The sequence below is a fragment of the Aquarana catesbeiana genome, linkage group LG01 (genome assembly GCF_042186555.1).
Source record: "Aquarana catesbeiana isolate 2022-GZ linkage group LG01, ASM4218655v1, whole genome shotgun sequence".
NCBI classification, from domain to species: domain Eukaryota; kingdom Metazoa; phylum Chordata; class Amphibia; order Anura; family Ranidae; genus Aquarana; species Aquarana catesbeiana.
The window spans coordinates 900,237,062-900,250,800 of record NC_133324.1 but is presented as its reverse complement, the minus strand read 5'-3'; the positions used below and the strand labels follow the sequence as shown (position 1 = coordinate 900,250,800).

At 44.3% G+C, this 13,739-nt stretch overlaps 1 protein-coding gene across 6 annotated transcripts in view; it reads left to right on the top strand.

Moving 5' to 3' along the window:
- FGFRL1 (fibroblast growth factor receptor like 1) overlaps positions 1–13,739 on the top strand; it is a 229,521-nt gene that overhangs the window by 11,388 nt on the left and 204,394 nt on the right. The gene's annotated exons all lie outside the window — the stretch shown is intronic.

Genomic DNA, 13,739 nt, shown 5'->3' with positions numbered 1-13,739 from the left:
GTATTGGGACACCTGCCTCTTCTGGGAAGGCTGTCCACAAGGCTTAGGAGTGTGTCTATGGGAATGTTTGACCATTCTTCCAGAAGCGCATTTGTAAGGTCAGGCACTGATGTTGGACGAGAAGGCCTGGCTCGCATTTTCCGCTATAATTCATCACAAAGGTGTTCTATCGGGTGGTGAGGACTCTCTTCAGGTCAGTCAAGTTCCTCCACCCAAAACTCGCTCATCCTCACTACATTGCCAAAAGTATCGGGCAACCCTTCCAAATCATTTGGTGGAGGGTGGATTATGGTGTGGGGTTGTTTTTCAGGGGTTGGGTTTGGCCCCCTAGTTCCAGTGAAGGGAACTCTTAAGACGTCAGCACACCAAGACATTTTGGACAATTTCATGCTCCCAACTTTGTGGAAACAGTTTGGGGATGGCCCCTTCCTTTTCCAACATGACTGCGCACTAGTGCACAAAGCAAGGTCCATGACATGGATGTAATGAGTTTAGGGTGGAGGAACTAAACAGAGTCCTGACCTTAACCTGATAGAACACCTTCGGGATGAATTAGAGCGGAGACTGAGAGCCAGGCCTTCTCGTCCAACATCAGTACCTGACCTTACAAACGCACTTCTGGAAGAATGGTCAAACATTCCCATAGACACACTCCTAAACCTTGTGGGCATCCTTCCCAGAAGAGTTGAAGCTGTTATAGCTGCAAAGGGCGGGCCAACTCAATATTGAACTCTATGGACTAAGACTGGGATGCCGTTTGAAAAGTTCATATAAAGGCAGGCGTCCCAATATATTTGACAATATAGTGTGTGTGTGTGTATGTATGTATGTATGTATGTGTGTGTGTGTGTGTGTATATATATATATATATATATATCTATATCTATATCTATATTTATATATGAGATCTCTCTCTCTCTCTCTCTCTCTCTATCTATAGATATATATATCTATAGATCTATCTATCCATCTATCTATCAATCTATGTGTATGTATGTATGTATGTATGTGGTGTATATATATATATATATATATATATATATATATATATATATATATATATATATATATATATATATATATATATATATAATATAAGCTGTAGATATCGATACAATTTATGATCCCATAGAGAACATTTTTTTTTCTAAGTTTGGCTTGATTCCTGTGTAGGTCCTGAGCTCCTGGTATTAGTATTGCCTCATGGGAGCGCGCAGCGACTAATCCTGCGAGTACCAGGTACAGAATTGGGAGGAACGACAAAAGAGCTTTTGTCCTTTAGCTGGAACATATGTACCCTCCAATATATCCCCACGCAGTCTTGTTTAATTTTCCCTCACACATTTTTTTTTTTTTTTTTTGCGTCCAGAATGTTTTGGAGGCACGTGTGAAATAGTTTGTTGCGGTGACTCCCTGTGCCGGCGCGGAGGGGAGCTGTAAGGTTGCGAGGAGAGGGAACGGAGCGGCCTTGTTTTGTGCCAGCAGCTAGACACAACATGTGAGGGGACGCAGCTACACCCGGGGGCCTTGGTAGACACAACGTCCATCGCTGCCCATTCCTGGCGTTGTATTGCTGGTGCGCTCGTAGCCCCCCGTACACATGAATCCCCTGATGGCCAGCACAGCTTGGCTGAGCAGCTGTTGGCTTGCCGTAGAAAATATGTGCCGGGTACATTCTATACAGCATTCTAGAAGTAGAATGGGATTATTTTTAACGACCCTTATTAAATATAACTTTAAATGAGAAAAAAAAAAAAGGCTTCTATTATGCACCTAAACGCAGGTAAATGCACAGCGTGAATTATACCATTCAAAATCATTATATGCATTTAGAAATGTCCTATAAACGCAGCTGATGTCATTCTCACATAGACGAGAAAAGTGGGACTGAGTACCTGTCACCAAAAAAACAAAAACAAATTGTCAGCGGGGGCAGGAAGGAAGGTAGGTCCTCTTTAGCACACATAGGGGGTTATTTACTAAAGGCAAATCCACTTTGCACTACAAGTGCACTTGGAAGTGCAGTCGCTGTAGATCTGAGGGGGACATACAAGGAAAATAAAAAACAGCATTTTAGCTTGCACATGATTGGATGATAAAATCAGCAGAGCTTCCCCTCATTTCAGATCTACCCCTCAGATCTAAAGTGACTGCACTTCCAATGCACTTGTAGTACAGAGTGGATTTGCCTTTAGTAAATCAACCCCATAGTATAGATTATTTTGATTATTTACACCAAGCTGATTTTTTATTTTACACATTTACTTTAAAAAGTCATCGAAAAGGTGATGTGTTCGGTTGAATTTAAAAAAAATAAACAATGCTTCCATTTAAAAGTTTTTGTTTTTTTAATAACAAATACCTTTAAAACCAATAAATAATATTTTGATCACTGTAATTGTCTGTGGATTGTGATCGTCATGCGCAGGTTGTTGTGTTATATCTGAAGGATAGTTTTAGTTCTCCCTGAAAGCTATGAAAACAACCCTTGTTTTATTAATACAAATTAGTCAGATGTTTTCTATCATTAAAGTCTTTGCAATGGATTTTTCAAATATATACTTCACCACCATAATTACAGGCTGCTGACCCCAGGCAGTGCTGAGTGCGGTTTTCATGCTGTTACTTTGTTTTGTTGTGTTTATTCTGGGTCCAGCGCGTGTATGAATACGCTGACCTTTACTGGAGCAAAGACTGGGATTTCCTTTTCTTTATGGAAAACGGAGAAAAGCTCGCTTGTGTAAATGTTTTATATCACTCGTTATGAAATGCGTCTTTGTGTTTAATAACATGTCCTTGTGTCTTTAACTCCTTCTTATTTATTATATTATTTATCTCTCTCTAATGTTTCCTCTATTGTCTATTGACGCGTCTGTCTCTCTCTTTCACTCTCTCTCCCCGTCTCTCTCTCTCTCTCTCTCTCTCTCTCTCTCTCTCTCTCCCTCTCCCCCTTCCTTCTCTCTCCCCCCTTTCTTCTCTCTCCCCCCTTTCTTCTCTCTCCCCCCTTCCTTCTCTCTCTCCCCCCTTCCTTCTCTCTCTCCCCCCTTCCTTCTCTCTCTCCCCCCATCCTTCTCTCTTTCCCCGTCCCTCTCTCTCTCCCTCGTCCTCCTCTCTCTCTCCCTTCCCTCCCCCCCCCCTCTCTCTCTCTCTCTCTCTCTCTCTCTCTCCCTTCTTTCTCTCTCTCTCCCCCTTCCTTCTGTCCCTCTCCCCCTCCCCCTTCCTTCTGTCCCTCTCCCCCTCCCCCTTCCTTCTCTCCCTCTCCCCCTTCCTTCTCTCTCTCTCTCCCCCTTCCTTCTCTCTCTCTCTCCCCCTTCCTTCTCTCTCTCTCTCCCCCTTCCTTCTCTCTCTCTCTCCCCCTTCCTTCTCTCTCTCTCTCCCCCTTCCTTCTCTCTCTCTCTCTCTCTCCCCCTTCCTTCTCTCTCTCTCTCTCTCTCTCTCCCCCTTCCTTCTCTCTCTCTCTCTCTCTCTCTCCCCCTTCCTTCTCTCTCTCTCTCTCTCTCTCCCCCATCCCTCTCTCTCTGTCCCCGTCATCCTCTCTCTCCCCTGTCCTCCTCTCTCTCTCCCTCTTCCCCCTCTCTCTCTCTCTCCCCCCTTCCTTCTCTCTCCCTCTCCCCTTCCTTCTCTCTCTCTCCCCCCTTCCTTCTCTCTCTCTCCCCCCTTCCTTTTCTCTCCCCCCTTCCTTCTCTCTCTCCCCTCGTCCTTCTCTCTCTCCCCTCGTCCTTCTCTCTCTCCCCTCGTCCTTCTCTCTCTCCCCCTGTCCTTCTCTCACCCCCTCCTTCTCTCTCCCCCCCGTCCCTCTCTCCCCCATCCTCCTCTCTCTCTCCTCCTTCCCTCTCTCTCTCCCCCCTCTTTCTCTCTCTCCCCCCTTCCTTCTCTCTCTCCCTCCTTCCTTCTCCCCCTCTCCCCCTCTCTCTTCCTTCTCTCTCTCTCTTCCCCCCTCTCTATCCCTCTCTCTCCCCCCTCTCTCTCTTTCTCTTCCCCTCTCTCCCCCCCTCTCTCTCCATGCGCGCTCTCTCTCTCCCCCTCTCTCTCCCTTCCCCCTTTCTCTCTCGCTCTCGCTCTCCTCGCTTTCTCTCTCCCCCCTCTCTCCCCCCCTCTCTTCCCCACCTCTCTTCCCCACCTCTCTCTCTCCCCACCCTCTCTCTCTCTTCTTTCTCTCTCTTTTTTCCCCCACTTTCTGGAGCCCTCTCCCCCTGGATCATGCCTGGTGTTATTGTGCGGAGTTCTGCCGAGTTTCTCGTCCTCCTGCTCAGCTGTTTCCTTTTCATCTATTCCGGGTGCTGTAAAACCGTTTTCTCACCACATTCATGCGCTTGATTAAACCTGGAGAAAGGCTTACATTCTGATCCTTCAGTAAACTCAGTAGGCTTGTTATTACTAGTCTAAAGATGTTAGAAAAGCCGTTCGTCACCAGCAGTACAGCATATTGCACGCCGTGTATGACTTTGTAATGCGATGAGATGGGTGGACGCAGAGGCTGCATTCACAAGAAATTAAAAATACAATAAAGGAGAAATCTGGCCAAAGCTCTTATGACCGAACTTCTCCTATGGATCATAGGAGTGCACCTATTTCTGCTCTCCTATGAACCAGATTCAGCTAAAGTCTGTTGTTGGTTGATGTGACAGAGCTGGTCCAGGCTCTGCGGGGATCCCCACAATAATGTTGGGATAAACCCCCCAGCCCCTACCCTCTTTAGCTGCAGAGTCAGTAGCCAAGGGTGTACACATATGCCACAGCCAGGATGCTTTGCTTATTGGCCACTGGGAGGAATTATATCCCCTGTCACTTTTGGCAGGCATAGCATTCATCGAACATGACCCTTTTAAGTGAATGGGGCAGCTCTGCAAGCCTCCATAAGCGACGTGCAATGTCCACGGTTGCGGCGCAGTATGCGGGGTTCAAGGGGTTAAAGCAGGCGGAGAACCTCTGCTTGTTTGCTTCCTTCCCCCTCCTCCGCTGCCACATTTGGCACCTTTGAGGGGGGGGTTAGCGGGTACCTGTTTTTGATTCGTCCCCACTTCCGGGAGACCTCGCCGCGGTGAGGTTCCTCGAAAGTTTGGCATACCCTCTTCCTTCTCCCGCCGCTGGGCCATTCACAAAGCGCAGCAGGGAACCGGCGGTTTCCCTTACAGCGATTGGCGGTGGCAGCACCCGAGAGCCAATCGGAAAATCGGCTTTGGGTTCCGACATCGCAGGATCCCTGGACAAAACTATAAAAGTACAGTATTTTGTAGCTGCTGATTTTTTTTAAATTTTTTGGTGGGAGGGCGGAACTCCTCTTTTTAAGTCTAGGATCTGTTAGACTAAAAATAGTGGACCCTCAGCAGGCTCTAATGACAAGAAATATCTACAGTTCTCTCTTTTTTTTTAAATTTAAAATGACAATGTGATTCAGTACTGCTGATGTGTTCCTTATTGTAGAGCAGGGATATGCAATTAGCGGACCTCCAGCTGTTATAGAACTACAAGTCCCATGAGGCATAGCAAGACTCTGACAACCACAAGCATGACACCCAGAGGCATGATGGGACTTTTTGCAACAGCTGGAGGTCCGCTAATTGCATATTCCTGTTGTAGAGTATGAATTTTATTAATAGACACTCTTTAAAAATGGAAAACTTTTGCCTTTTAGGGCTCGGTCGCGCTATGCAGTGGCGTCCCTAGGAGGTGGCTTTTGGGGCTATAGCCCCGAATCTAGGGCCCATAGCCCCGAGTCTCTGCAGGGGTCCCCAAGGGGAGGGGAGGCTCTCTGGGGTCCCTGATTTAAGGGGTAGGCTCTCTAGGCACCCTGATTTAAGGGGGAGGCTCTCTGGGGACCCTGATTTAAGGGTCTCCAGAGAGACCACACACACACGTGTATTATATACATGTGTATGCCTGCCCAAGTGTATGACTTTATTACGCTGCTATGGGCTCTAGCCCCAGATCTTTTGTAGCCCTAGCAACGCCCCTGGTGCTATGTGTGGTGCCCTATGTTTTTCCACGCTGGATAAAATGCTTGGATAATATGATAGTAATGTAATATAATAATAGAAAAATATGGATAATATGCTAGGACATATTGTTTTATATGTGCCCCATTCACATCACAGTGCAGTTCACAACACGCAGTGCTGCTGTGCAGAAGAATGAATAATTTGTCAATATTTAAAACTTCAAATAAAGTTTAAAAAAAAAAGAAAAACAAGGAAGCTGCGTGGTGCGCTAAAATGTGCATCACACTGTCCCCTGCTGGAGCTGACTTTGACAGCTGCCCACATGGTGAAATGTTGCATTTTACCTAACAGGCAAGTGTGCCCGCCCTTGGCAATGTCACTAAAACACGGGTTTAGCCTACAACATGGCTGCCTCCTGTGTGTGTGTATGGCTGATACACGGTAAAATGTAGCGTGTCTACGTTATTCCTGTGTAGGTGACAGATGTGTTTTGACATGAACAGAAAAACATCACTCTTAATTACACCTTGCTCGGTGGGTGGCGTAGAATCGCCTTTTATTGTTCCTTTCCATAAGTGGAATGTTTTTTATGATGTCTGCGTGTCACAATCAGCGCTGATCCATTAGATTAGCGATCGCGGCTGCGCTTGGTGAATCACGGCCTGGGAGAGCAGCAATAGGCACGGCGAGGGGAGCCGGGTTGGAAATATTCGGCAGGAAAGGAGGGGAGGGTGTCTAGAAAAGATCATTGATCGACTTTTATAAACTGCGTCAGAAATACAGCTGTTTCCGGGAAGGACGATCGGTTGTTTTGATGCAGAAAGGGGGAACCGTGTTTTTTTATTTATTTTCCCCCCCCCAAAAAATGGCCGCCATAATCAGATTAGTTGCTAGAGGCAACAGGCTTGTTCTGGCTATTCACTAATACCGCTCAGGTGAACTTTATTTAAAAAGTACAGTGCATCTGACCAATGGAATGACAGCCATGAGCATTTTGGAGAGGGTAAAAAAATGAATGCAGGTTTATAATTGGTTGCTACAATTTATTATCATCAAAATGGGGAAGAAAGGGGATTTAAGTGGCTTTGAACGTGGCATTGTTGTTAGTGCCAGATGGGCTGGTATGAGTTTTTCAAAACTTGCTGATCGACTGGAATTTTCAATCACAACCATCTCTAGGGGTTACAGAGAATGGTCCAAAAAATAGAAAATATCCAGTGAGTGGCAGTTGTGTGGAGGATGATGTCAGAGGAGAATGGGCAGACTGGTTCGAGATAATAGAAAGACAACAGCCGGGAGCTCCATGAGCGTGATTGCGGGTCCCGTGGACTCGATGTCCACGGGGATACCCGCGATCGTCTCACGGAGAGGAAGAACGGGGAAATGCTAATGTAAACAAGCATTTCCCCGTTCAGCCTAGTGACACTGACACTGATCACAGCTCCCTTTAATCCCCCCCACAGTTAGAATCACTCCTTAGGACACACTTAACCCATACAGCGCCACCAAGTGGTTAACCCTTTCACTGCCAGTCACATTTACACAGTAAGCAATGCATTTTTAATCACACTGATCGCTGTATAAATGTGAATGGTCCCAAAACAGCGCCAAAAGTGTCTGATCTGTCCGCCATAATGTCGCAGTCATGATAAAAATCGCCGCCATTACTAGTAAAAAAAAAAAAAGATTAATAAAAATGCCATAAAACTATCCCCTATTTTGTAGACGCTATAACTTTTGCGCAAACCAATCAATGAACAGTTATTGCGATTTTTTTTTTTTTTTATAACCAAAAATGTGTAGAAGAATAAATATCAGCCTAAACTGAGGGAAAATTTTTTTTTTTTTTTATATATTTTGGGGATATTTATTATAGCAAAAAGTAAAAAATATTGCTTTTTTTTTTTTTTTTCCAAATTGTCGCTCTTTTTTTGTTTATTGCGCAAAAAATAAAAACTGCAGAGGTGATCAAATGCCACCAAAGGAAAGCTCTATTTTTGGGGAAAAAAAAGGACGTCTATTTTGTCTGGGAACAACGCCGCGCGACCGCGCAATTGTCAGTTAAAGCGACGCAGAGCCGAATCGCAAAAAAGTGCTTTGGTCTTTGGCCAGCCAAATGGGCTGAAGTGGTTAAACATGCGTTGAAATCTCCCTTTACCGCTGAAGTTCATTCTGCATTTGGATCGCACTTCAGAAGCGAGTGACGGGTGATGAGGAAGCAACATCACACCTCCTCACCCGCCTGTTTTAACCCCATTTTAGCCCACGAATATGGGGGTTGTGACCCGGATCTACTGATTCCTGATTCTGGGATTGACAGCAGTTGTCTGCGGCCGCTGATCCTGTGCAGAGCAATGACAGGCTTTTTCCCGGCTGTTGGCTCAGTCAGCGAGTTCCTGTCACCCCCAGCCGCAGGAATCGGTCGATTTTTTGCCTCTGGGATCACAGCTTGCAGTCTAATGCTTCAGGTCTGAGGCTTTATATAAAATAAGGGGGGGCCCGGTTTTATTTTGGCAGAGTTGGAATTTGGGATTTCTGACATAGGATACACATAAGCGGCCTAGTTCTGTGCTTGATACAGGAGCCCTCTAAGCTGTTGTGACCTGGTCCTTGCCATTAATTTAAGCAGCCAGTCAAGCCCCAGGGGTCAGTGTTTGCTTATTCAGTCTTGTAATTAGTGTCAAACAAATGATAAGATTCAAAGCAGATAATTTACTGTGAGATTAGAACCCTGAACTGTTTTTTTTTTTTTTTTCACCTTTTGTCAGTTTTATCTCTGTGCATTCCTATGTGTGATTGTGTGGTAAATGATGACTAGTCAAGGTGTCCTCATTATGCCGCATACACGCGATCGCACATTCCGACAACTAAATCCATTTTTTTTTTCCCGACGGATGTTGGCTCAAACTTGTCTTGCATACACACGGTCGCACAAATGTTGTCGGAAATTCCGATCGCCAAGAACGCGGTGACGTACAACACGTACGACGAGCCGAGAAAAATGAAGTCAGTGCGGGTCTTCTGCTTGATTCCGAGCATGCGTGGAACTTTGTGCGTCGGAATTGGGTACACACGATCGGAATTTCCGGCAACGGATTTTGTTGTCGGAAGATTTGAGATCCAGATCTCAAATTTTGAAATTACGACGGAAAATGTCCGATGGAGCCTACACACCGACAAGAAGCTCCCATCGAACAATTGTTGTCGGAAATTCCGACCGTGTGTACGCGGCATTAGAATTATATTTTTTTTCCCTGATAAGCCTTGCTGTTTTGGGGATCCTACCTTATAATAAACATCATGTACCTACCTTTCCAGGCTGAATATGCAGAGTGCCATTACCCTGTCACAGCTAATCATTTTCTTTAAAGCTGGCCATAGATGGGTAGAATTTCCAACAATAATTCTCGGAGAAAGAATATTCTAATGCCGCGTACACACGATCGGAATTTCGGTCTGCAAAAGACCGATGAGAGTTTTTCGTTGGAAAATGCGACCGTGTGTATGCTCCATCGGACTTTTGCTGGCCGAATTCCAGCCAGCAAAAGATTGGGAGCATGTTCTCAATTTTTCGGTCGGGAAAAGTTCCTATCCGAAAATGCGACCGTCTGTGGCAATCCTGACGCGCAAAATTCCTACGCATGCTGGGAAACAATTCGACGCATGTTTTGAAGCATTGAACTTCATTTTCTTGGCTCGTCGTAGTGTTGTACGTCACCGCGTTCTTGACGGTCATAAGTTCAGCGAACTTTTGCGTGACCAGGTGTATGCAAGCCAAGCTTGAGCGGAATCCCGTCGGAAAAGCCGTCATATCTTTCCGACGAGAAGTCCGATCGTGTGTACGCGGCATAAGAAAGTTTGTTTGTTTTTCTAATTGTTAGTGGACCAAATCGACCTTTGTTTTCGATTACAGTGACAAGAAAATTTGAAGGAGCAGAATGGAAAATTTTGCTCAAATTAACAAATTTCTAATAGTGTATGTGGTTTTCGCTCATTAACTACTTCAGCCCCGGAAGATTTGGCTGCTGAATGACCAGGCCATTTTTCTTTTGCTCCCAATTTTGTTTGGGAACAACGTCGCACGACCGCGCAATTGTCAGTTAAAGCGACGCAGTGCTGAATTGCAAAAAGTGCTCTGGTCTTTGGCCAGCCAAATGGTCCGGGGCTTAAGTAGTTAATATATATTATATATATATATATGTATATGTGTGTATATGTATGTATATATATATATATATATATATATATATATATATATATATATAAAACTAAGAAAAAGCTGAGGGTTTAATACTACTTTAATTTTACACTAGAGCACCATTTTAACTGGTTATTTAATCTTTTTCAATTAAGCGTTCAGATTGAATAAACATTCATTGCAGGTGCCTGAATAAAGATATAAAGATGAAAATTCCAGTAAAGTAACATCTGATTTGCCCACACGATGCCTGTTTTTATACTCAGCCATTTTTACGCCGTAGGTAGAACCAGTTTGCCGCTTGTTTTGAGCCTTACTCCATCTTTTCTTTTCATGTCTGCTCTACAGTAATGCAGTTATGTTTTCAAACCTATATTCCATTAAACTTTAAGATGTTGTTTCTACGTAGGTCTTAAAACCTGTCGAGTGAAATAAAAACATGTCTGGGATTTCTTAATTTGGAAACGTCTGCCATTTTTCCTTTTTTGTTTATCGAGGGTGGATTTCAAAGGACATGTTTAGCTCTCCCCATACCAGAAAACCCGTGACCGTGTTACGTGCACACTATAAAGTGATTTTTAAAAGGTGAGCGTTGAACGGCAGATAAACATGGCATTTAGTAGAACACTGCCACGGCTGTTACTGGATTAGGCAGTCTGTTTAATGCTTAATTTAATAATTGAAGAAGTGTCTCCATTAATATATTTGGTCCAGGCAACTGTTTTTGCAGGAGGGGTTTAAAGTGTAATCCAGGCACAGATGTATATAGCGTAATCTAATTTATGCTTTTTATCCATGATGGGAACCTTGGCACAATTTGTCATTTGAGCTGATTATGTTATTGCCTGGGTGACCACAGTATGGTGTGATCTATTAAGGGGAACATCTTTGAGTCACTCCTGATCCTTCTGAATACACAAGCATGGCTGCTCTCAAGATGGTGGACTCAAGAGCCAAAAATGGTTTTAATAGCTGTGCTAATTTTCCTCTGCTTGTTTACTCTGTTGTACGTTTTTTGTTTTGTTTTTTACTTTTTTTTTTTATTATGGGGCACTTTGCATCCTTCTGATACCAGTGTGCTGATTACTTTGTCTTTGCTTCATGGAGTATGTTGTCAGCCACATGACATAACTTCAGAAGAACTGCACAGGCACCAGGATTTGCATGATATGCAATCTCTAAAGCTAGACAAACACGGCTAGATTTTACTTGATTTCCCCATTCATGCTAAATGACAAGATGGAGGTATCTTCACCTGCTGGCACATGGCGGAAGTCTCTTGCTTCTCCTAAACCCAGAAACCTCACGTCGTTGGAGTAATGCCCTGTACACATGACTGGTTTTGCCGTCGGAATAAAATCTGAAGGTTTTTCCGAAGGAATTCCACTCAAGCTGTCTTGCATGCACACGGTCACACCAAATTGCGACCGTCAAGAACGCAGTGACGTATAACACGTACGACGGGACAACATGTACGACGTCTCGTACTCGCTTCAGAGCATGCGTCATTTTTGGTACGTCGGAACAGCATACAGACGAGCGGTTTTCCCGATAGGAATTTGTTCCGTTGGAAAAATATAGAACATGTTCTCTATCTAAGTCCGTCTGAATTTTCAACGTAAAAAGTCAGATGGGGCGTACACATGGTCGGAATATACGATGAAAAGCTCCCATTGGACTTTTTCTGTCTGAAACTCCGACCGTGTATGGGGCATAACAGAGCAAGGGCTCAGTTGGAGTATGGGATGGCTAGGGAATGGCAAGTAAACACCAATGATGAGGGAATCTTCATTTTCTGGCACATGGGGGGGATCACTTGCTTCCCTAAACCCAGAAACCTCACTTCGTTGGAGTAAAAGAGCAAGGGCTTATTTGGAACATGGGGTGGCTAGGGAATGGCAAGCAAACAGCAACAATGAGGGAATCTTCACCTGCTTGCTCATGGTGGAGATCACCTGCTTCCCCAAACCCAAAAACCTAATTTCATTGGAGTAACAGAGCAAGGGCTCAGTCGAAGCACAGGGTGGCTAGGAAATGGCAAGCAAACCGCAAGGATGCAGGAATCTTCAGGTGTTGGCACATGATGGAGATCAATTGTTTCCCCAAACCCAGAAACCTCACTTCATTGGGGTAACAGAGCAAGGGCTCAGTTGGAACACGGGGTGGCTAGGGAATGGCAAGCAAACAGCAAGGATGGAGGAAGCTTCAGCTGTTGGCACATGGTGGAGGTCACTTGCTTCCCCAAACCCAGAAACCCTGTTTCGTTGGAGTAACAGAGCAAAGGCTTAATGGGAGCATGGGGTGACTAGTGAATGGCCATAAATATATTCCTACAAAGTTGGAGGTTATTGTGTTCCCTGGTCCAGGTATTGGTCTCTCTTTGAGCCAACTGCAGCCTTCTCAACCTTCATGGGTGTATAGGGTGGAGACTGCACAGCACCTGATCTTGTGATAAGCGGCTGCAGTCCTGAAACACGTTGTAAATCCTGCTTAATATGGCCACAATGAATTATGTAAAACTCATAGGAATGGCAAACTGAGTGTATTTTTTAGTTATATTGTGGACAGCTTTAGCAGTTTGCTGACTTGTTTTCTGGTGTTCCCCTTTAAGTACATATAGGTTAACAGTGTACTATTATTCTAATGTCTAAAAATACATTTCTTATGACATTACGCAGTCCCCCTTTGCCTTACCAGAAACTGACAACCCCGCTAGTGTCTTGCTGTCCTCAAATAAGCACAACAGATGGTATTCATCAAGTGAAAAACGACGACCGCCACTTTTTTATTGGTTTGCTTAATCTGATGCCCGTGGATAACCTGATTTGGCCCTCGATGCACAGTAGTTGCCTCTTGGCATCTACGGCTTGCCAGTTCGGCTTCGAGTTACCCGCCGTCTCCCCCCTCGCCTACGAGTATCAGTCTACACCAGAAGCTTTGTGGAAGCAAAGCTCTGGAGCGAGATCACAAGTGGCGTTTAACAAGTTAATAGATGCTGTCTGCTGCTCTGTCCATTCACAATTTTTTGCTTTTTTTTTTTTTTTTTTTCCCTCCCCCCTTTTTACGAGTCAAATAAACATCAGCTGTATAGTGTTTGGTTGATTGCCCTGATTGCACAGTGCGTCCTTTGTATCTCCACAAAAACATATTATTCCGCAGAGCTGCAAATAACCTAGAATTTTTGTTTAATCCCAAAAACTTTGACATTTTTTTAAGGGTGATCTGGTGAGTTTCCCTAGGCTAAGTTGAAAAAAAAAAATGCCATACCAATGCGAAAACTTTAACTTAACCCCAGCTTATACAAACTGAGAGAAAGCTAAACTTTTAGGTTCTGTTAACATCTTGACGCTGAGAAAACACGGATGTTGCGCTACCTTTCTGTTTATTCCTAATGACACGTTAATGTACCTTGCCAAAGTATGTGTGTTGAAGTGCAGTATAATGCATGTTAATGCACTTTGTTTTAAGAGTCCATGCACACTAGGAGCAGAAAAAAAAATGCCAGAACCTCGGGCAGAAAAAGCAGCAGAAAATGCTCATAGTAGCTCATATTGCACAAGAGTTTATAAGCGTTATGCGTTTTTTCTGGCTGAAAGCTCCTC